The 17,407-nt window shown below is 37.9% G+C and overlaps 1 protein-coding gene across 1 annotated transcript in view; it reads left to right on the forward strand.

Moving 5' to 3' along the window:
* The window catches only part of LOC128999460 (LIM domain transcription factor LMO4-A-like), a 335,278-nt gene that overhangs the window by 14,671 nt on the left and 303,200 nt on the right, over nucleotides 1-17,407 (forward strand). The gene's annotated exons all lie outside the window — the stretch shown is intronic.

Genomic DNA, 17,407 nt, shown 5'->3' on the forward strand with positions numbered 1-17,407 from the left:
GGAAAATGCTAAAACAAATATTGACCATTGAGGGCAATTTTATTTAGCAATAAAAAATACTATCCACATTCAAAAAATTATTTGTAGCCAACGTCAAAATCCGAATAATGTATTTAGACAATTATTGAATAGTGTAATGACACATGATGCGATGGGTAATGATTGTTGTCCAGTAATGATTCTATACCACAGAATCAATTTGCAGCAGTTAGACTAATACGGCTTGTCATTGAGGGGCAGACCAATTAAATCCATAAAGAACGGCCAATTTAATTTGATACGATAAGCATTCTGCTGTTTCGCTGATTATACAGTTCGTTGTAGTGGCAATGTTTGGTGATATCTTTGAGTTTAGAGTGCAATGTTGTGCTAGTTTGTTTATGGCTGAAGTGTTTATAAGGTGTGATCTTTTAGGGGTACGTGAATAATATGCATATATTTTCCGCTCGGGTGTATTATTTAGTTTGTATACGTTTACTTGTGACAATGTCTGTGCCTTCAAATATGAAGGACGCTGGTTCGATTCCCAGGGAGAGTAGATAATTTCGCTTGTATGTATAAACGATAACCTTTAGCATGCAGCTAAGACACTACGCTTAAAACGTTCCTAGACGATGACCGGTAGCTTCCTCATTCCCCTCCTCCTCATCCCTCTCCTCTTCTTCCTCTTCATTTTCCTCGTCCTTTGCCTTCTCCTCTTCTTCCTCGTCCTCTCCTCCTCCTCATCCTATTCCTCCTTCTCTTCCTCTTACCGTTTTGAGCTAGGGGCCGTAAACTTCCTTTTAATTACAGTTAGTCATGCATCAATTAACAAGGTATCATTTAGCTACCATGCATACACACTACAGTTCTGAGAAATAAACAATTTAGTGAGTATGGGTACATGTCCAAGAAGATCATTCAGCTAAAAAAGTTTTCAGCATGGTACTTTGTCGCCTACTTTTATAATTAACTAATTTATAAGAACCACTTCAACACGAACTGTTGTAACGAACAAAATGTTACAACTGTAGAGATCGGATTCAACAATATAGTAATTTGCACAAACCAAGTACAATTCGACACCGAGTGTGATTTGCTAACCCTACACCCGATACTCACGATATCGCGGACAACCCACGGTGTGGCGTGTGGCACTTGTAACACTGATTGTAAATGACAATGGTGAACATCAGGGAATTAATTAGTCAAAAGAGACTATCCGATAGAGGACATGTGATCCCCACTAGAGGGCTTCAACTGGCCGGGTTGGTGTACAAAGGTAGCATAGGTATGATATGATATGATTACACACTTGAAACGTGTTTACAGTGGAGTATGCAACTCCATCTGCAGACGAACATTTCTCATTTCTGTTCGAAACTTCTTGAACATTGTCATGATTTCTGTATGCAACCGATTAACAAAAACTGTAGGTTTTGGTTGTAAAAATTGCATAACGTTAGGTTTACTACCTACTGAACTGAGTAAACAATAACTAAAAATATGATCAGAATCGCACCCTATAATCAAACAAACTCTTAATTTTCCGACATCATTAAGTTGGTTAGTATTGTTACCCCCTCCGTGGCACTTAGGCACTCACTACTTAGATTAGCCAGGCATAACTCAAGAAACGTCAGAAGGTTCCTGCCACAGTCCATGTGAAGAAGATATATATTTTATTGACGATGTTTACGTCGCAGTATGGTGTGTGATTTTAGCAAAGTGAGAAGATAGGATTTTGCAAACACCGTAACAAACGCTAGATTTGCATGGATCTAGATTACAGCTAAATTACAATTTACTTCTCCTTCTAAAACTAATAGGCTAATGCGTTTTTGCTTATAAGTTGACATATTTGTCACATTACTGATCAAACTCCAACTTCACCATGATAACTCAAAACGTCGATAAAGCTAGTGACCAAAACTTAATAATTGTGTATTTGTTTATTTATCCTTAACCTATTAAATTTTCTAAACCAACATATTGCTTCCCGCTGCAGGACGAAACCGTTCGTACAGTACGGAAACTAATAAACGTGCGCAGTGTTATAATTAAAAACAATATCGGATTTGGCGAGGGAATCGTACGGTACGGACAAATTAACCGATCCCTGGGAGACCTGCGAAGCTGCACAAGTGGACCACCTGATTTGGTCCGAACAGCTGATTTGGATTGCATTGTTGTTGAATTTCTGGCAGTAGAATATACGGTGTTTCTAAATGTCAAGTTAAAATGTTTAAGAATTATGTGAGAATAATTACCTGACGTTATAGGACGTGGATTATACATAGGCATACTATCTTTGGTTTATTATCAAGCCGTATTTACACCGGGGTTTACAACATAATTTACAACAGAATTTCGTGAACTCCGGTGTAAACGTTGCTTAAAAAGTGCTGTAAACTTACGTACTAATGCACATGTTTTGCACATGCACGATTGAGATTTCGTCTTGCATCAAAAGTCAATGATTTTGTTAAAGATTACATTTGTAGTGAACGATTCGTAGGCCTCTTCTTATACCAAGAATAACAGTTTAATAATACGATAGAAACCCAATTTCAACATAACTATGAGCATTTAAAATATGTAAGATAATTTAAAATACAATTTGTTAATAAATATTGTGACGAAAACCTGACTAGGAAGTAATCCGACACCGCCTTAACTCCGTCTGAGATCTGGGCAAGCCAGATAGTGACACAGCTTAATAATATCTGAGGCGGTGAAACGCTATGGAGGGCGAGGAATGCTGAACTATTAACAGTGTAATGTCAAGCGGACGAGTTGTTTGGTCTTGTGTAACCGGGACACCGACCTGAGGTGAGGGGTCAGACGGGGCAGAGGGTGGAGGATGGGACTGGTGGAGAAGGTAGAGACAAGAGTTGGTAGAACAGGAGGTAGGGAAATAAACGTGGAGGATATGAAAGAGGTAGAGAGAAGACATTTGGAGAGTGAAACAGGCGAAGGGGGAGATAAATGGGGGAGGATGGAACAAGAGGTACAGGAGAATGTGAGGAACATTGGATACAGTTAAAGAGGAAATAGACGGAGGTTGGAAGAGGCTAAGGAGGCAAGAATAATAGAGTTGTAGGATGAACATAAAAAGGATGTTGGAGGGAAGTGAGAAGGAGGTGCCACCCGGTTGGAAAAGTCGAAAGATGTAGGGATAAAATTTGCGAAGGAGAGAAGTAAAGGATGTAACAAGTAAATGACAAACGCTGGAAGAAAAATTGCAGATGGTGTAAAGAATGTAAAATGAACATTGGAAATGTTCTGTAACAGATTTAGTTTCCAAAAAGGGTAAGAGGATTAAAGGGTTAACTAGTAAAAATGTGGATTTACATGTTGATTTGGGAAGGTGTGGTTTACGTAATAATTGGGGATAAGAAGAGGGGATTAAACATTACTATGTGTAATCTGTTATGAAATTGGGGAGCGACCTGGCGGAGTGGTTAGAGCGCGGGACTTCAGTCCGTGAGGTTCTGGGTTTGATCCCCGCCAAGTCACCAATGGATTTGATCTAAATGATAATGCCGCAATCCCTAGGTCTAGCCTGAAGTAATGTGAAAAAACAATCCCAGGCTCGTGCCTAGCGTCCTAGGAAAAAAATCTGTTATCAAATTACTTTTTAAGAGACAAAAATGTTTGTGACATCCCAGAGTTGTACTAAGCTTTTCAAAGCTACATACAGTTTAACCGTTTAACGTAACATAGTGTACTAGCAGGTACCGTGGGAAACGCAACTAAGCTACGCTGATCTCAATCTATATCAAGATTTGCTAGTAGGATTTCACCAGTGTTTATGAAGGTGAGAAGTAACTGTTATAAAAATAATACCCTATGAGGTCAGACCGCATTGAAGTTTTCAGAGTTTGGAGGCACTTTGACTGTTGCATCTGGTATTCATTTTTATGTAAATTTTTTTCGTCCCTAAATTTTCCATTATGATTTGGTGTAAAGCTCCCTGCCTAAAACACCTACAATGGGTGTTGTAATTGTAATGGGAATCATGGTGATGATGTATTGCATACGTTTATTTGAGGCACATTATTATAGCGCTTGTATACATTTAATCAACTGAGGTTAAAGCATCGTATTTATACTGGAACACATTTTTTCAGGAAGCAACATATCCTGAGTTGGAAACGATCAATTGGAAAATGTTTGAAATATTAAATGGATTGAGTTTATTTGGCAAGATTTCAATTTTTACACGTTCCGTACTTAAAATTTTGACCCATATTGCCCATATAAATCCAACCATGTAACAATCGCAAATAATATCATTCCAGTAATTATCCGCAACAGAACAAGGACAATAAAAATATCCTGTAAAGTGTTAAGCGAGAGCTGGTACAATAACAAGTTGCAAAGGGCAAAAGGAACGACGGAAAGTGACAAGTCGGGAGACGGATCTGTTAAAAGAATTTACCGTCAGTCCAACGTTCCGCTTCGTTCCGTCGTTCCTTGGAACCTAGCGAGGCGTACGAGCACAAACACACACACACACGCCACACAGCAGGGTTTGTGATGTATTGTCTCGTGGTAAAACAGAGTTTTCCGCTCGGTAAATAAGAAATATTACTTAAACATGTGACCGAAAGAAATGTTCCGCGTCCAAACAAAGTTGGTGAAGTGGTTACCATAACCAGTGCGTTACTGTGGTTATAGTGGCGTGATAGATTTACTATTGTAATTTGCTGTTTTAATATATACTGTTCATTGATGAGTTTACAAATGTACAGTTAGTACCATAACGATTACGTAAAAACTTAGAAGAAGACCTAACTAGCTAACCTATTTTACGCCCAAGTCCTTCAATTGAATCTGTATTTCTTACGGAATATTCTGAATCAAAGATATATCCAAGTGTCTATTTCTTTGCGTACCTCTCAAACGATGTTATCAGATGGAATCATAATTCCGAATATCTTCAGAGAGATTTGGAGTATTCGTTCTCACCAGTGAGCAAAAAAATTGGTGTTCCATTACCCAAATATTTTTTTTATTTTTGTCTTTATTTTTCGGTGTTTTAAATAGAAGTACGAGGTCGTCCAGTGGTCGAAAACTCGACCAAAAATTTTGTTATGTACAGACTTCTCCATCTTCACTCCACACTAGAAAATATATTATTTAGTTTACCAAATAAACCTTTTGGACTTTGTCCCTAATTATTAAAAACGCACGACCAAGGAAATAGTCTTCAGCCATCAAGTTATTCATCAAGGTATTGTCTTGACTACTGCACAGGAGCTGGTAAATGTTTATGCGGGGTCGGAAGTGATCGTGAGGTATTGAGGGGATCTCGCGTGCGGCGGGAACGTTAGGGCCCCCGGTCAGGGCCAGGGGTCGGGGAAGGGCCCAAGGATAGTGAAGGGCCCCTACTGCCGGGTGGTCCAGATCACGATTCGACTTTTGTAATATTTGCGATATTGTCGGTATCCTAGATAAGACTGGTGTAAAAGAAATCTATTTGAGTTAACGACTAGTGGTGGACCTTTCGATAAACTCTTGCACTGTAACTATTTGCTGGTAAATAAATATAGATGTTACAATGACGATAGTATTTTGGTGTAATAACGCCGCGCCGATCAGGCATAATATTTTTATACCGCATTTCTATAAGCCAAACAAATCTTTCGTGACAGCTTTTAAGATTTTGTAGCAGTTCTTACTTGACTGTTCGGAAATTAAAACGTTTTAACTGACAAAAACAATCAGCGTAAATTTTCATAAGTGAGACTTCACTAACAAAATGTTAAGCATTTAGATATGAGGCGTTATTATTTTGTGACGTACGTCTTTGTGCCGTTATACGCATAGCAAAGACAGAAACTTACTAGTAGCTCTATGAGACGTCTTGAAGCACTCTTGTCATGTTGTATTGTTATTTTATTTTTGCAATACGATATATATTTGTGAAAATGTCTCCTGTCGGTCCTGACTCCTGACAATGACCTGCTAGGTACGTTTCTCATGTTTTACTGAAGAATTAAAATATCAATTATCATCCGCACGTGAAAATTAGATATGTTACTTACGTTTTCCCTCAGCTATCGCACTAAAACATCAAGAATAACTAAACATCGGGAAACAGCGTGTTTCCTCCAACTAGTCTTCAATTATATCACATTAATCATTAACACCACATAATTGATGTTTACTGTTTCGTAGGCTTTGTAGATTTGTGTAAATGAAGAATACGTCTACCTCCACTCGTTGAACGCATCTCTTCTTACATCTGCATTTGACTTGTTAATGGAATACATTGTAATTACCCCATGTAATGAGACCAGTTCATTAATAGTCATTGGTTTTTTCCAGGTTGGTGACTACGTAGCTGTTTAGCATTTGGAGGTAACACTATAATTAATTTATTGCTAACTATTTTCATATTAAGGAGCTTGCAGATAGCTCTTGTGGACTTAATTAAGACGTCAAGCAGATGTTGGAGATTTAATGTGTCATGGAATTGTTTCCTGTTGGGCAATGGGTACTGAAAGGTTCCATGATTTTCGGTTGGAAGTCCTTTATGACCCCAAATTCTGAAGGATTCGTATCAAAGGAATCCGACAAATGACCAACCAAAAGTAAATTAAAGACAATGTATGGTTCTTTTCACCAAATAAAGCTTTTGGACCGTGTCTCTTGGTGATTCGAGAAAGCTCACAATCAAAAGACAAGCAGTACAAATGTTCTGAAACTTGAGAATGGGGACAGAATGTTATAATTTAATTTTATTAAAAATCTTACAAACCAGGAACATTAATATATTTTAAAATTATTTAAGCTGTGTACTTCTGCATTTATTTAAAGCACTGCAGTGAAAATTGTTATTTAAATTTGGTATACGATGTATTTAGACCACGATTTAGACTAGTTAAGTTGACTAGCCTTTTTAAAAACATTAAGGGACTTAAAACGGAAATTTTAACTTGGTTAAACTGTTAGGTTAACCGTCTGTCAAATGATTAATTAGACAAAACCTTGTAACCGAGTGTTGATATAGCAGTATAGTCGTATAAAATAACATGGAACTGGAACAAAACTGTCACAAATGATTGAAGTATTCAACCGTTTACTGTTGAATTCTACAAGCTATATTGACATCCGATTGTATTCATCGCCTTTGTTAAATACGAAGGATGACTCGTGGTTTCTTCACGTGTGCTCCTGACTCCTGGTGGAGACATACTCAATGTCCTGATGATTTAGATCACCCACCACACCACCCTTCGAGGGGAAACTCCACTATTCTCATGTTGAGTTCCACATTTTCTGCGTTTGCTTGTCAATGCATTGGTGGTTGGCACTAAAACCGTCATTGAATCACGCCAACCCTTGAAACTATGTGGCTTTAATGATTTAACCATAGTTTTTTTTTTATTTGTTTACTACCTTCCTTCCCCATTTATAAAATGGAAAAAATATTAGAAGTTTTTAGTTGGCGCACGCACCAAAGGATTAGCAAACAGTAGTATGCTTCTTTCGATCGTGCAACTCCCAAATAATTTTAGGGGGTTAAACTTAATTTAGGAGATTTTACTTTTGTTGAAATTGATTTGTTTAACAAAGTAGTGTTTGATATTTGTATACTGATGGACTAAACGCAACAATTTGAAAAGAAAATCTGATATGTAATAAAAAGTGTGTATCTTAACATTTTCGATTCTTTAATAGCGTTTTGTGAGTGGTGTCGGAACATCATGTTTTGTTTTTAACCCTTGTACTATAAACTATGTGTCTGTATGTGTTCAATTTTTAGGTGTGTTGACGACAACCATGAATTCAAATAATTTTTAAAGTATCACAAGGCTTTTAAAATGGAACAATTATGACCCGGTACTAGTTTCCTAACTATTACATGATTCACAACCTAAGGCACGTAACTTATTTATTTCACGTCAGAAATCAATCCACAACAGATAATAAAGTCAATTACTTCACAAGCTATTAAACACATAGTAAAAATTACCCATAATGTCACAAGTGAGAAACTACGGTGATACGTCAGTCAGGTTCGCGTCTCTATTCGCGGGTTACTGCCGCTGTAAAGCCCATAACTAGCAATAACATGGACGCCCTATAACCGACTACTTATGGTTTTATCTTTATTTGAGTACACTTTGCACAATCCAGAGTCGGCTTTACGCCCTCTATTCTTCCCGAAGAAAGCTTTTCTCGGATACGATCCGAACCTTTCAACACCGTTGTAAAGATAAACGAACATTGTGGTGCGATTTATTGTTTACGATTTTTTATATTGAGAGAATTCTGATTGAAACTTTGTGTGCAATCTAAAATGCGATTTTGGTATTTTGGAGTGAGCTTACCTCAAAATTAAAAAAATGACAAACCATGGTGGAATTTTATATATGTTGTTTATATATGTAGCATTGTTGACTGCTTACATGAGGAGAATAGCACCATTAATAGAGCTATCTTAATTTTACATTTTGCAACTTTAAGAGCGAGAATCAAATTTGTACACAATTTTTGCAATAATACATTATTTACCTGTGTAGGCTAATATAGATCCATGTAACCGAAAAAGTTCATTACTTTACATACTCCGTCAAAACGAATCCTCAACCGACAACTTCAGCCAATATTCAAATCATTGCTTGTATCAGCTATCGCCAGGTGTGACTTATCACTGTCGACGGCTACTGATAACATTGGCAACCAGCTGCCTCTACAGCTTGTGTTTGTTATGTGACTATTGTCGACAAACAATCAGAATTAGATATGGGTGTAGAACATAAAAGTCTAATGCTAACACAGCAGTGATGCTGTCTTGTTCCTTTATCATCCGTTTACGTCATAGTGTTCTGACGAAGTGTGATGCTGAAGACTCTTTGGATCTCGCACTAGATTTAAAACATATGTTCAGGTATATACAATGGTGTTCCGAGCTAAATACAGGAGCAGTGTACTGTAGATTTTCTGGACCTCCCGCTTGATATATCATATCGTATCCTCCGTTTATGTAAGGGTGTTCTGGACCCGATGTAGTAGCGAGACTGGTCGCATTCCTCTGGACGGCGGGGGGCCGTACAGTCCCCGCCAAAACTGGCTCCCACTCGGTATCCTTAGGGAAATTTTAATATTGAATAAATCCATGATGGTTTTCATCCGAGGGAGCTCTTTGAAAGGCTTGCACCCACAGCCTCTGGGATAGTTAAAGAATAAATTGAGAATAAAAGTGAGTTTTACATTGTTATCATTTTTCTAACTGGTGTTTCCTATACAAATTTATATCGAAGAGAATTTGTCGTTTATTTAAGGTTAATGTAGTTCGCTGTAGATCTCATAGAAATCAAACCAACAAAATAGAGTGGTTGTTATCACTAGTGATTTAGAAGATATTGCCATAGACCAAAAAAATAAATATAGACCGTGCAACGATTAGCATAGGTTCTGGCGTCCACCGGTGGGAGCACCGTGTAGTTACGTAGCGCGTACGCCAACTACACGGCGCTCCCAGCCGTGGACGCCAGAACCTATGATAATCGCAGAACAACTGACGGTCTACATTTCATTCTCTTTGTCTATGTTATTACTATAATTATTTTAATTAGTGTTACTGTATTCCCAGTTTTATGATTCAAATACAAAAAGTATCTTTTATTATTGCATACTTAATGGAAATTAAGATATCTATGGAGGAGGAATCGGCAAACCACACGAATTGAAATTACCTAACGTTTAGACCACTCCGTTGTCGCACTTTTCCAAGAAACGTCACGTGGTATCAACCAGCCTAAGACAGCATATTTTGCTGCCTCGTCTCATTAAATGTCACTTGACGACGGCACCGAAGACGGTAAACGTCACAGCAGTTAAAATAACTGGAACAGCAAGTCCGAGGAATAATTAGACGAAATGTCTTCGTTGAACATTTCAAAAACTCGATATGTCTCTTGGACTTTATGAGGAACAAACGAATGATTTTCAGCAGACTCTGGCAGGTGCCATATTCAATTAGGCGTTGGTCGTGCAGAACCATGCTGCAGCTGGCGGTGAATTGATTGGCTCTCAGCAAACACGGGTCGCACGCGTGTAGACTGAAGTGTGTCTGGGATTGCGTTTGGAAACTAATTGGCAGCAGTTAGCGTGGTCTGTGGTCGAAGGACAAGGGTAATTAATATAGTAAGTAGAAACCTGGGTGCACGTATCGAACGATTTGATTAACCATCAGCTGTCTGCGCTAGTCTCTGACTCAGCGTAGTTCTTGGTACTGATAAGACATTGCTACTGCTGTCGTCTCAGCATTTCCTGTCGTTTGCCATATTTTGCACTGTTAAGATCGTAAAAGTGTATTATAGGTTTGCCAGAATAATAACGTGCTTACAAATGACTAAACACAGCCGCTAAAAAGATTATATTATTGATTTAGTAGGCATATATGTATAGCAGAGGAACAAATATTAAATCATCTGTCGGATCCGAATTTGGACACGCCAGCTTGTTTTGTTATTATTTTTCCAAAAGTGCTACTTCGTGGGCAAGTAGAATTTACCTGTTCCTTTTAATAAAATCCACTGTTTTGCCCAGACTAAAGTTCCACTAGCTTCATTGTTGAATGTTCCATTCCTAGCTCAGTTCCACAGTTTCTACTCCGAGTTAACCATTTCTTAGCCAGTGCACTATACATACAGTGTATTGATTCCAGCTCAGTCCCATCGATGTCCTATTCATAGCCCAGTTACACAGTTTCTACTCCGAGTTAACCATTTCTTAGCCAGTGCACTATACATACAGTGTATTGATTCCAGCTCAGTCCCATCGATGTCCTATTCATAGCCCAGTTACACAGTTTCTACTCCGAGTTAACCATTTCTTAGCCAGTGCACTATACATACAGTGTATTGATTCCAGCTCAGTCCCATCGATGTCCTATTCATAGCCCAGTTACACAGTTTCTACTCCGAGTTAACCATTTCTTAGCCAGTGCACTATACATACAGTGTATTGATTCCAGCTCAGTCCCATCGATGTCCTATTCATAGCCCAGTTACACAGTTTCTACTCCGAGTTAACCATTTCCTAGTCTAGTGCACTAAAGTCTATTGATTCAAGCTCAGTCCCATCGATGTTCCATTCCTAGCCCAGTTGCACAATTTCTACTCCGAGTTAACCATTTCCTAGTCCATTACAGTCTATTGATTCCAGCCCAGTCCATCGATGTTCCATTCTTAGCCCAGTACCACAGTTTCTACTCCGAGTTAACCGTTTCCTAGTCCAGTGCACTATAGTCTATTGATTCCAGCCCAGTCCATCGATGTTCCATTCCTAGCCCAGTACCACAGTTTCTACTCCGAGTTACCCGTTTCCTAGTCCAGTGCACTATAGTCTATTGATTCCAGCCCAGTCCATCGATGTTCCATTCCTAGCCCAGTACCACAGTTTCTACTCCGAGTTAACCGTTTCCTAGTCCAGTGCACTATAGTCTATTGATTCCAGCCCAGTCCATCGATGTTCCATTCTTAGCCCAGTACCACAGTTTCTACTCCGAGTTAACCGTTTCCTAGTCCAGTGCACTATAGTCTATTGATTCCAGTCCAGTCTATCGATGTTCCATTCCTAGCCCAGTACCACAGTTTCTACTCCGAGTTACCCGTTTCCTAGTCCAGTGCACTATAGTCTATTGATTCAAGCTCAGTCCCATCGATGTTCCATTCCTAGCCCAGTTGCACAATTTCTACTCCGAGTTAACCATTTCCTAGTCCATTACAGTCTATTGATTCCAGTCCAGTCTATCGATGTTCCATTCCTAACCCAGTACCACAGTTTCTACTCCGAGTTAACCGTTTCCTAGTCCAGTGCACTATAGTCTATTGATTCCAGCCCAGTCCGTCGATGTTCCATTTATAGCCCAGTACCTCAGTTTCTACTCCGAGTTAACCGTTTCCTAGTCCAGTGCTCTATAGTCTATTGATTCCAGCCCAGTACTATCGATGTTCCATTCCTGGCCCAGTTCCACAGTTTCTACTCCGAGTTACCCATTTCCTTGTCCAGTGCAGTCTATTGATTCCAGCCTAGTCCCATTTCTAGCCCGGTACCACAGTTTCTACTCCGAGTTAACCATTTCCTAGTCCAGTCCAGTGAAGTCTATTGATTCCAGCCAAGTCCCATCGATGTTCCATTCCTAGCCCAGTACCACAGTCTCTAATCCGAGTTAACCATATCCTAGTCCAGTCCAGTGAAGTCTATTGATTCCAGTCCAGTCCATCGATGTTCCATTCCTAGCCCAGTACCACACTCCTCTGACGTATTCCACGCGATTCTCTCGTTCGTTACGTTCCCTTTCTTCAAAACGAGGCGGTTCCGTGCGAACATTCCATTAATTACGACTACAAGAGTATAATGGGGGAGGGTGGTTTTAATTCATTGCCCTCCTCGCCTACCCCGTGCATAACTAAACCCTTTCGTCCCCCTCGAGTTAGTTTTATTAAATCCGCCCCATTGTGTCGTATAGTTGCCGATTTGCCATAATTAATAAATCGCCAGAGATCGGCGCGGAGTCTCTCATTACGTAACTTTAATATGAACATATATTAGGCAGCAAACAATGCCCGCTCTTATTACGGCTATATTAAATTCCTTCGAAATTGAATTCTGTCTATTAATTAAGTGTGTGTTTTCTCTTCGAGTGCTTGTCCGCCTCTTTGTACAGTATCCCTCCCCTATCCTTTCCATCTCTCTGTGTTACGTACGTTTTCGGGCTTTCAACGTATTACAAATTGTTTACATTTTATTCGCTTATTAATTGGGTTAAAATTTGTTCTTAATTAATTATCTTACCAGGTTAGCATTTTGTTGACCGGATGTGCTATTTTAGCTAGAAACTTTCTAAAGATTTACGGATTTATTGAAAGCTGTAAATAGCTTCCAATTACTTTAATGGTAATCTTTGACTTTTGTGAACCTGAATAGACTTGTATTAAAACTGTTACTATAACATAATATGAGTGTCGTAGATTGTACTACTTTTAAAGCAATGTTGTGTTTCATGCTTCGATAGTTTAAAAGGACACAAACAGTGTTATATTTTCGAATGTATTACTTTTTAAGTTTTACCTGATGTAGAAATTGGTCAGAGGTTAAAATTTGACTAACTCATTATTATACTAAAACGATAGACCTAAACTAGCTAATACATTAAATTTATGTCAACAATGCTTAGGCTTACACACGGTGGTGTATCCGAAGTCAAAGAGATTACACCAAATCTTCTCAGCCAAAGTAATCCCGGTAACAGTTTTTTACCGCCAAAACAATACATTTAACTTTCCGTAAACAATCGCACCCTTTTACTCCGAGATTTGAGACTTTTTGTCCGGCGCAAATAAAAGAGGGCGGAACACCGTCCATTAAAACCACTTTTTATTATTCAATTTTTCAACTTCCTTTGAGCCGCGCGCCTTACCCGAGCACACACGACTGTTTCTTTTGTTTCAATATTTATGTGTGTTAAATGTTTAACCGCGGTTACCAGCAACGTATCATTGTTCCTATCCCCACTAGAGCCCCTTTATTGTGCTGTTTTCTCCTTTATTGTTAATTTATAGTCGGTTCCTCAGTGGTACGTTGTCGCTCAATTATTCACTTGTTTTTGTTTCACAAACTGTTATTAATTGGTTTCCACCTTTGTTCTTATCCGTGAGTTTTGTGTTAAAGGTTGCATTTGGATTCGTTTGGTCTGTGTAGTTTGATTAGTTCATTGGCATGTAGAAAACAAAAGTGTATTTTACAGCTTTAAAATCCGAGTGGATGAAGAGTTATCTTGGGTAATCCAATTTGATTTATATTCCTCATTGTGAATTTGTTTTGCTGCACATTGCTGATACTTTACAATACACTTTTACCACAATGATTATGCAGACGTGTCGGTCAATATAAGATGTATGTATAATGTACTGGGACGGTGGTGTCGTCCTGTAATCCTGCTACTTAGGAGGTCACGAATTGTGGATATAGGCACTGTGGATGCGATGCTCCCTGGTGTGGATTAACGTCCGCACTAGTGAGTTCTACGACTATCCGAAATACTATCCTGATCATTAGAGAAATTCGTTAATTACAAGGAACTGTAGGGGTCCCTTAGTTGCCATTGGCTGTAAATTTAATTAACGTGTCTAAGGAACATGTCGGCCTTAGTCACTAACAAGACTACAAGATCGCGCCACTCATCCTACACTCATATTTAGGTTACAATACACACATAGTGGTGTCCCGTCTTAAATAATTGATATAATTGATTGATATTGATTGATAATTGCATTGTAGGGACACATGTAGCTCAAAAACAAATAAGCAGATAAGTTTAGTGCTAACTAAAGACATAATTTAAATAACTAGTAAATTATAGTATTTGTATCGAAGGTAACTAAAGTGTCCAAATTATTATTTTATTCCAGTATAACGCACCATACGTGCATTTCTAATGATGGGGTAAAGTTCACGTAACATTTATGTATAACTATCAAATGCCCTTCAAACCGTATCACGTTTCCCAAGTTTCATTGTAATAAATCACCAACACCTGCATTTTTGTAAGATGTTAAATTTATATAACCACATAACATTACCATCTACATGGCTGAATACCAGCGTATGTGTGTGGGAGTACGATGGAATCAGAGGGGGTGAAGGAGGGAATGAAGAGGGGCGGTAATAAGCTAGTGGAATGTGGAAAAGTTGGCATGCATACGGGATTATAATAATGGGCCGGGAACTAAGTTATGATTTGAATTAAACTTGGTCGTGCCGAGTTTTGATTCATTCCTTTCCCATTTTCACCGCGCCGCATTGTACTGTACTGTTTTCGTAGAAACCATCTTGACGTGAGCAGTATGTGTTTAGTTGTGTCAATGATCGAAAAAAAAATTTTTCGAGGATAAAAAATTTTAACACATATTTAGATAAGTATTTATAAAGTGTTTCCTTTAGTAACACGCTAGATTATGAATTATGTCATGAATTTATATTTACTGAACTCTTAAGTTTGAAGAGTTTAAACATATCAATAGGATGTCAATCTAAAGTGGTTGTATCCGGCAAAAACAGGAAAATTGTTCACTTTAAATATGATAAGTCTTTATGAAATTTAAATTAAATCATAATCTTATTAAGGTAAGAAGATAAAACCTGTTGCTTAAAACGTACCTTTTAAAATTAACGTAATGATTGGAAGTAAATACACACAATAGAACATTATATATTTTTTAAATACTCCTCCTAACAATTTGAATAAGCCCTTATGTCCTTGGTTACTTTAGAATTAAAATAAACTTAAGTATCTAGTAGTTTAATTTGAAAATAACTATTTACTGTGGGATCTTAATTTTTTAATGCTAATGAATCGAAGCTTATGGTTTTCTGTGACCACCCAAGGCAGATCCATAAACAAACAGCAACATTAAAAACAGAAACTTAAATACAAAAATTGTTATGCAAGTGGCCTGAACCTTGCTGATAAATAACTGAAAAATGACAATAATAATAATCTAAAGAATAAAATGAAGATTATATATAATGTCGTTATTGATTCAAAGAAATTTTACTATTAAGTTACTACGGGGTAACTTGAAATAAAAGACATTTAAGAACCGAATAGCTACATGGCAATTACCCAAGGCCGGCCGTGTCTCCAGAGTTGGCGTGATTGGTTCTTTATCAGCTGATCAATCTCCGATGGTCACGTGACCGGCATTGACTGTAGACATTCTCACAATAACTTGTTGTTACATTCCGTTGTAAATAGATTCTGTATACTTCTTCCAAATAACCTTGTCATCGGATCTAGTGCCTTTGGTTAACTTTGGACATCTATAGGGTGCAGTAAAATACAAATTACACAATTACAAATAAATTTGTTTCTTAATTATTACGGTTAAATTATTCTTGAATGAGTTTTGATAAGGATTATGATGATTATCTTGCATTAAATATCAAAAGACTCACAAGTCCTAAATAATATACCAAAGAATAATTCTGTGATAGGTGCAAAATTTTGCCCATGATGAGTATTAGGCAAGCTAATTGAGCAATATACCCTATGTGATTAGGTAGTACGTTAACCTCAACTACATGGACAAGCTTTTAAGTAAACGTTTGAACCTCCTGCATTGTTTTACCAATTTTAAAGCAATATTTGGTAGAAATCCATCACGACCAAGGTTACAACACGTGTTAGCAAGGGGCTGTGTAAGGCTCGGAGTTACAAGGCCATAAATCAACATCAGGTGTTCCTCAATAAAACTTGCATTTGGGGCCTAACTTGGTCAAAATATCAAAACAGCCCGTAACAGACGCAGGTTGTGGAGACATAAACCTTACATATCACACTCCGAACACTCACTTTGTGTAGCCATTGATTAAACCTATCTACTAGGGATTTATGGTCGATTTTAAGATTCAGCATGTTTCTGTGTGACGTATGTAGGATGACTTATTTTTTAGTTGCGTCACTGGCACTTTGATATTGATATGACTACAGTAAACATTTTGAAAGGGAAAACTGACAAAACCCCTTAAATATTTGTGGATTTTGGTGCGTTTTTGTTATTGTAATTACTCGCACTTTTAATTTCTTGTTGATTTACCAACTAGGCTACAAGCTACAACAAAAAATTTCTACTTTTCCCACCTTCTTGCATATTATCCACAAAAATTCTACCCTACTTTTTTCCTTAAAGAATTTTTGGTTCATATTCGTATTCATGTACTAAGAAACGTTTTAACAACAATGTAATATATTTTTCCTGCAAGTAGGTCCTCGATGGTCATTCTATCTGTAATCATAGATATTTTTCAGGAACGTCAAACAAGTTTCCCGCAAATAGTTCCTAACAGGTATTTCTATCTCATGTTTCCCAGGGAACGTTACTACTATTCAATATAACGTCCACACAACTAGTTATAAGTATTTCTTTCTATAATCATATTTTCCAAAGGAAACGTCACAACGATTCAATAAAACGTTCCCGCAACTAGTTCCTCATAGGTAGTTCAATCTATAATCATACTTTCTCCATGGAACGGCAGAACGATTCAATAGAACGTTACTATTCAATATAACGTCCACACAACTAGTTATAAGTATTTCTTTCTATAATCATATTTTCCAAAGGAAACGTCAGAACGATTCAATAGAACGTTCCCAAAACTAGTTCCTCATAGGTATTTCCAAATCTTATTTTCCCCAGGGAACGGCATAACGATTCAATAGAACGTTCCCACAACTAGCTCCTCGTAGGCTTTTCCATCTATAATCTTTTTTCCCCTAGGAACGGCACAACGATTCAATAGAACGTTCCCACAACTAGCTCCTCGTAGGCTTTTCCATCTATAATCTTTTTTTCCCCTAGGAACGGCACAACGATTCAAAAGAGCGTTCCCAAAACTAGTT

Source organism: Macrosteles quadrilineatus, unplaced genomic scaffold (assembly GCF_028750875.1).
Source record: "Macrosteles quadrilineatus isolate MER2022 unplaced genomic scaffold, UCM_ALF_1.0 Scaffold_8__2_contigs__length_117827958, whole genome shotgun sequence".
Classification (NCBI taxonomy): Eukaryota; Metazoa; Arthropoda; class Insecta; order Hemiptera; family Cicadellidae; genus Macrosteles; species Macrosteles quadrilineatus.